The sequence below is a fragment of the Neoarius graeffei genome, chromosome 3 (genome assembly GCF_027579695.1).
Source record: "Neoarius graeffei isolate fNeoGra1 chromosome 3, fNeoGra1.pri, whole genome shotgun sequence".
NCBI classification, from domain to species: domain Eukaryota; kingdom Metazoa; phylum Chordata; class Actinopteri; order Siluriformes; family Ariidae; genus Neoarius; species Neoarius graeffei.
In genome coordinates this window covers 71,677,207-71,684,370 of record NC_083571.1, presented here as the reverse complement: position 1 = coordinate 71,684,370, position 7,164 = coordinate 71,677,207, and the positions used below count along the sequence as shown (strand labels likewise).

Here is a 7,164-nt window from a genome sequence, read left to right as displayed (position 1 = left end):
GACCAACGCCAGCGAATCAGGAAGGTGGATGTCACAGTGACGTTGTCCAATGACGACGCCAGCTAGAGCTCAGTACAGCGTATCCGCGTATTCTCAATGTTTACACAGCACCGGACCAGACACGATCTGGATTGAATACGTGGACCCTGGCGGATTCCCATTTCCCGGCGTTTCCAGGCGTTTTAATGTAAACGGACAGTGCATCCGCGAAGAAAACGAGACAGATACGGTCTAATGTAAACTTGGCCACAGAGACAAACAACCGTTCACACTCACATTCACACCTACAGTCAATTTAGAGCCATCAATTAGCCTAATCTGCATGCCTTTGGGCTGTGGGGGAAACTGGAGCACCCGGAGGAAACCCACACATACTCCTTTTCCACCAAATCAGTTCCAGGGCTGGTTCGGGGCCAGTGCTGGTGCTGGTTCACAACTCGTTCAACTTGCGAGTCAGCTGAGAACCAGTTTGCTTTTCCATAGCTCGCGATGCTAGGCGGAGCCACGTCATTACGTCGTTGTATACATCAGTTACGTTGTTGTATACGTCATTACGTCGCTGTATACGTCAGTTACGTCGCTACGTTTGCATAAACCTTGGCGCGAATATCGAAGCAAAAACAACGCGGAAGAAGCAGCAGCAGCAACAACAACAACAATAATAATGGATGACTTTGCCTTTGTACAGCTGCTGCTTCTCGTCGCTTAAAAATGGCGATCTTTCGCGGTCTTGTTATTGTTGTTGGTCTTAACAACTCAGCCCCCCCGCTGACGTAAGCGGTTCTTTCCTCTGGCCCAGCAGAGAGTTGGTGCTAGCCTGGAACCGGTTTTTCTGGCCCCAGAGCCAGTTCTTTGTCAGTGGAAACAGAAAATCCGGTTCCAAACTAAGCACTGGCCCCGAACCAGCCCTGGAACTGCTTTGGTGGAAAAGGGGCAATAGACACGGGGAGAACATGCAAACTCCACACAAAGACCCTCATTGGCCACCGGGCTCAAACCCAGGACCCTCTTGCTGTGAGGTGACAGTGCTAACCACTACACCACCGTGCTGCCAGGCTCATTATAATCTTTGGGTAAGTTGTTTGGTCATGTAACTCATTTCTTAACTTCTAATATGAAAGCAACAAGCCCAGACACAAAAACCAAAAGTATGGAACTGATGGTGGGAAACAATCTCTCACCATGTTCTAGCTGGCTGTTTGGGAAAACAGGAAGCAGGTGAAAAGCGTCAGTTATTATTTGTATTGACTCATTCATCATTATCCCCAAACACCTGCTGGGAGTTTCTGTTTCTGGATCATTTTCAGACATGATAACCTGACAGAGGTAGAGATAAACCTGTGATTGCTTTCTCGGTGGTATTAAATAAATTTTCAGGGTCTCATACTGCTGCATGAAGAGAGAGAATGTTACAGGGCGTGTTCATGCAGGAGTGTGTTATCACTAACAGTGGACTATTTTCAGTTGAAGTTAAATGCTTGCTCAGACATGCGCTCTCTCTCTGAGATGTTATCTTCTGTCTAGAACCTAAACCATGTGGTGATGTGGCTGGATTTTTAAAAAAAGGGGGGGGGGGGGGTTAAATTCATTAAAAATGAAAGACAAACCAGAAAAAACAGAGAAGTGAAATTTGTGCTGGAAAAAGAAGCTAGGAAAAAAAAACAATGCAAGTTTTGGTCTTTGAAGGGAAGACTGATAAATGTAGAACAAATATCATTAAAAGCACTGAATCATCGGGGTACAGATGAGGCCCTGTCCACACGGCAACGGATTCAGGTGAATCTGATAAAATTGTTTATCGTTTCGGCCTGGCGTCCACACGGCACCGGCGTTTTGGGTGCCCCACAACGATATTTTTTGAGAACGGGTTCCTGAGTGGAAAAATCTGGCAACGGCGCCGTTGCGAAGTCGTCTGGATGAGTAAAACGGATTTGTTTACGATGACATCACAACCACATGACTAGAACAAGCAGCACTCTCGCTGTTTTGTATGAACCACTGCATTGCATTCACTTTTGTATACAGCTTTTCTTTTAAATAAACAAGTAACTGAACCATTTCTTGAATTTCTTTTTTTATTGGATAAGACTGCTTTTCAAAATGTTCATACACAATATAAAAAGTTATATAAATTATATAAAAATGCTTTTTAAAATGTTCACACACAATAAGAAAATTAAGTTATATAAAACTATGCACACTAATAAAACTAATTTGTACACACAGAAGGCACGATTTCCTCGCGTAGTCGCAGCCATCTTCTTCTTGTTGTTGTGTGTTTGTTCCTGACAGTGCTTCACACCGGGTAGAAGAAGGGGTTTATGCGCATGCGTCTACTTCTTCTATTGTTCTGGTGTCTCCGATGGGACCGTCTTACAGCGCCCCTAGAGGTGTGGCAAGTGTATTGCATCATTTTCAGCAAGCGTTGCGTTGCCATATGTACCTGATATTTTACTGATCCGTTGCCCATGTGGACGCGATATTTTTTTAAATAAATTCTCGTTGCCGTTGTCGTGTGGATGTAGCCTGAGTCACTAAAAGACTCCCTTCAGTCCTACACCCTCCATACAATTCTCTCTCCATTACAGGCATTTAGCAGACGCTCTTATCCAGAGTAACGTACAATGAGCGCACGCGCACACAACCTGGGGAGCAGTTGGGGGTTAGGTGCCTTGCGCAAGGGCATTCAGCCATGGATTTTTTTTGCCAATCCAGGGAATTGAACCAGCAACCATTTGGGCCAATGGTTCCATCTCTAACCTTTATGCCATAGCTTCCCCAGCTAAATCTGCCCTCTAGTTTTGCTAACTAGTTTTCTTGGTAATATTCACCAGCTATAGTTTTGTGTTCCTCCGGCTATTCTGGTGCATGGTGGGTTTTTATTGCTTTCAGTCACACAGGCTTTTTAGATCCTAAAAGCATTTGATATGGTCATTATATTGATTTGTGGATAATGGAAAATGGAGGGATGGTGCATTAGGTTCTCCAGCACAATACAGGACTCACAGAGGAAATGAAAACTGCCTGTGAAGTCTTGAATACTCTCTGCATCTGATGTTCTCACCATTTTTTTTCTTATGCCGCTTTTCCACTACAAACGTGGCTGAGTTGGGCTGAGCCGTGCCGTGCTGAGTCGAGCTGAGCGGGGCTGTTGGAGTTGCATTTCGACTACAACCGCGCTGAACCGTGCTGGCTGGAAGTGGGTGGACACACTGGGTGGAGTTAGCGAAAGTGGGTGGACGTCACGTGATGTCGTTAAGCAGCGCAAACAGTGACATCAGTGAGCTTTTAAGCGGTAGTCTCATGACCCGAATAGTAAACAATAAACATGGAGGACATGGAGTCGTTAGTGTTGCTGGTCTTGGTGCTGTGGCTTGTTGTCACCGACAACGCGGACAGATACTGGCAAGAGCGTATAGATGAGGCGAGGCGCATAAGGCTTCAGAAATTCTCGTAATTCTTCTTCTTCCGGGTTTGTGGTGTTTACAGATCCCAGCGCGCTCGCGGGGCGTGTGTGGGCATGTGAGGACACTCCTCCTCACCAATCAGTGCACAGGGGAGTGTCTCCTCACGCCCCCAGCCTCAGTCGGCTCGCTTTGGCTCGCTTCAGCCCCACTCCAAAACGGTGCGAGTTTTAGGGGCTAAGCAGGGCTGAAGCGAGCTGAGTCGTGCTGGTTTTTGGTAGTCGAAACGCGAGCCATGTCGGGCTGAAGTGAGCTGAAAAAGGGTAGTGGAAAAGGGCCATTACTGACCAAAGCATCAAACTGTTTATAATCTTCTCCCAATAATTATCCATTTCTATAAAAATTCTATCAAATACCAGCTTTAATACTGATGTCAAATGTACACATCATTTGACCTGGACAGTGCTGAATTAATTCACCTGATTCTTAACTGATGAGGCACAAATCCACAGAACTGAAGTGCAATTTTACATTTAACAAGCATCAGGTACCACAATGTTTAACATAAATACTGACAACTCTTCAGTGGCCCCGTCTTTATAACACACAACCTCCAAAATCATTCAGTGGACCATTAACTCAAAGAAAGGAAATAAAACAGTGACATTTGTCATGGTTGTTGCAGAAGTTTGTGGTTGGTTCTCAGTGTTCTTCTCTCCGTCTCACGCACACAGTAAAAGGGAAGTGGTGATGGACGACCAGACAGCAAAAATCAAATTTGCATTTGTTTTTCCCTGTGAAGTTCTGGAAGTACCTCTGAAGTGATTATTGTGCTCATTCTACACCAAGTGTTAACGTGTTTGAGAACCAGTCAAGTCATTATTTTTTGTCTAGAACCTCATTACACTCGTTTTAAAACATCACATATAAAAATGACATCATTCAGTCCATAAAGTTTTTTATTCAGTATTTGCAAGCATGATATTTCTGGTTATAAATACAGAGTGAAGTGAAATTGGCGTGTTACCCACGTGATGTAACGTTTAGCTGAGGATGGACAAACGTCAGGATCAAGACAGGAGTCCAGTTCAGTGTTGAACTTCCTACAACAGGATTGATACAATAATTACTGACAGTAACGACAATCAAATCAGAAAAAAAAATACATTAAAATACAAATTTTAAAAAAAAAAGTAAGTAATACACTGTCACATGCTGTTTCACATAACAGCAGCATGGTGGGTGGTGTCGTCATTACCACTATTGCCTCACAGCAAGAAGGTTCTGGGTTTGAATCTCATGGCCGACAGGGGCCTTTCTGTGTGGAGTTTGCATGCTCTCCACGTACGTGTGTGGGTGTGCTCTGGTTTCCCCACGGTTCAAAAGACATGCAGATTAGGTAAAAATACCCAGCCACTGGGCTTGCACAAGCTGGTGCATACTTGGTGCCGGTCCAAGCCCAGAAAGATTTGGGGGGGGGGGGGGGGGGGGGAATTGCATCTGGAAGGGCATCCAGTGTAAAAAAGTCTATGCCAAAGCAAAGGGGTTGAAAATCAATTGGGGCCTTGCCCTGTATTCTTGCCCTGTCACAAACTATGATCTATGTGACAAATTAAAAACAAAACCAAAAAACCTTGTTTGCTCAGTGCATTACTAACAAGTTCAAACAATCTCAGTTATTGCTGACTGATTTGATAAAGGATTCACATTGCTTAAATGAACTATACAGGAAAAGCTCAAACACGCTTATTTTAATCTTTTCATCTCTGTGGTACGTTTTATCTGGGTCAGAGCTCTTGTGGATTCTTTTTATTTCGAGGTCTTCATGAGAACGGTTTAGTCCAGGAAATGCAGTCAGCAGGATAAAAACACATTTAGGGGACACTTCACTGGTGGTTTTATTATTTTTCTCATCAGTGTTTAATCTAACACACCATAAAGTCCTGGAATAATCAGAACTCTTCTCAGTTTTCCCATTCAAAACACAGGAAACTCAACCATCCATTCATAATCAATATGTCTGTATCCATTATCTGTAGCCGCTTATCCTGTGCAGGGTCTCAGGCAAGCTGGAGCCTATCCCAGCTGACTATGGGTGAGGGGCAGGGTACACCCTGGACAAGTCACCAGGTCATCACAGGGCTGACACAGAAACAACCATTCACACTCATGTGGCCTTGGGCAGAAAAGCAAGTGTTGACTAAATTTGACCTTAAACAGAAGAGCAATTACTGACTACGCCACCAGGGGACTTTCACCCCAGGAATATTAACCAGAAAACACTTCACAATGTTGACACGCAAGGTTCGTTTGACTAAAGACACCAGAGACTAAAGTTATGAAAATACAAAAAGGTTATTTTATTTTAGTACAATGCTTACAAAAAAGTTCTTTCCTTTACTTCACAAACAATCACTTTCATTCACACTCACAATCCAAAGATTTGACTGACATGTATGTGGGGCAGGGATAAGGGAGAAATCAATATTAACAGGGGTGAGGCCTACCAGCAGGGGGCAAGATACCAAGAGACGAAGGAGGAATCCAAGGAGGCACACCTTACAAGCATACGTGTCACACTCACTGCAAACAAAGCGAAATAAATCAAAAGCACAACAAAAGGAGGATTCCACGCAGGCACACGTGAACACACACACGGAAAATAGGGGAACACCACCACCTAAGGGATCAGCTGCCACCCCGCCTTCAGCACACAGTACCTGAAAAGTAAATAAACAGAAAAGCGGTACAAGAAAAAAACCCAAAGAAACAACATACAGCTTGATCACAACAAACTAACCAATTAAAACACACAACCACACACGATATAAACTAAGGGAGGGAAACTACGTGGACCACTGATGATCCACAGCTTGCAATAGCCTCCCACCAGTACTGGCATACAGCTGACAACAACAGGCTGCTTGCCACGGCAGAAAGAGTTGGCAGACGTGGTTGCTAGCCGCACACAAATTCACATAAAATAAGCTCTTGCGAGCATTAAACCAAATAAATAGATAAGAAATAAAGAAAAAGCATTAACATAAATCAGGCCCAATAAGATCGCCCACTGGCTATCCACAGCTATAGAAAAAGAGCCTCCTGCCAGTAGGTGAAACCTGAGCAGGACTAAAACAAATAAATAAAAAAATACCCAATTTAACAGAAAAGAAAATATCCCTCACACCACACTCCCAAGCACACATACACTGATTATTGATGAATAATGGTCAGACACACAAACAGTCACACACCAAAAGTTAAAACTAATGTTAAAGTGCTGTGGTGGTTTCGCAGCCCTCCTCATGCAGGCAGCTGCACCAATCAAAAAAATAAAAATAAATAAAGCAGCCCTCGATAGAAACGCGCTGGCAAGAACAGCAGCAAACCCGGACCAAAACCAGCAACACCTAAAGAACACGCAAAATACTCAATTAACACCACACTTAATAAACTCAGTAGTAGGAATTCAAGGGGAGGGGCACATACCACACGGTCCAAAACTTCTCGCCTAATCCCAGCGAGGCTCACAGAATTCCATGAGTCATCTGCACTTAGTAACAGACGCCAAGAGAACGTTCAGAAACCACCGCACACAAAATGCACAGCTGGGCAAGACCGAAGGAAAACCAAACAGTGGATACACTTTAAAAAAAAAAAGCAACCAAAGGCGGATCAGCATTGAATTGAGCAAGGTAAACAAAAGTAATAGCATGCTCGAGCAAGCATAGGCTACATACCAGTCACCGGCAGATTAAAA

The 7,164-nt window shown here is 43.9% G+C and overlaps 1 long non-coding RNA gene across 4 annotated transcripts; it reads right to left on the bottom strand.

Moving 5' to 3' along the window:
- Positions 1-2,057: 2,057 nt before the first annotated feature.
- LOC132883517 (uncharacterized) lies at positions 2,058-7,164 on the bottom strand. Of its 4 annotated transcripts, none has more exons than XR_009654348.1 (3): positions 4,663-7,164; positions 4,436-4,507; positions 2,058-2,384 (listed from the first exon to the last, which is right to left on the bottom strand). It is a non-coding gene; the product is annotated as an uncharacterized LOC132883517 (long non-coding RNA). The 4 variants fall into 4 exon arrangements; XR_009654349.1 differs by lacking the exon at positions 2,058-2,384 and adding an exon at positions 2,394-3,717; XR_009654347.1 differs by lacking the exon at positions 2,058-2,384 and having other exon boundaries at positions 4,346-4,507; positions 4,663-6,814; positions 6,894-7,164.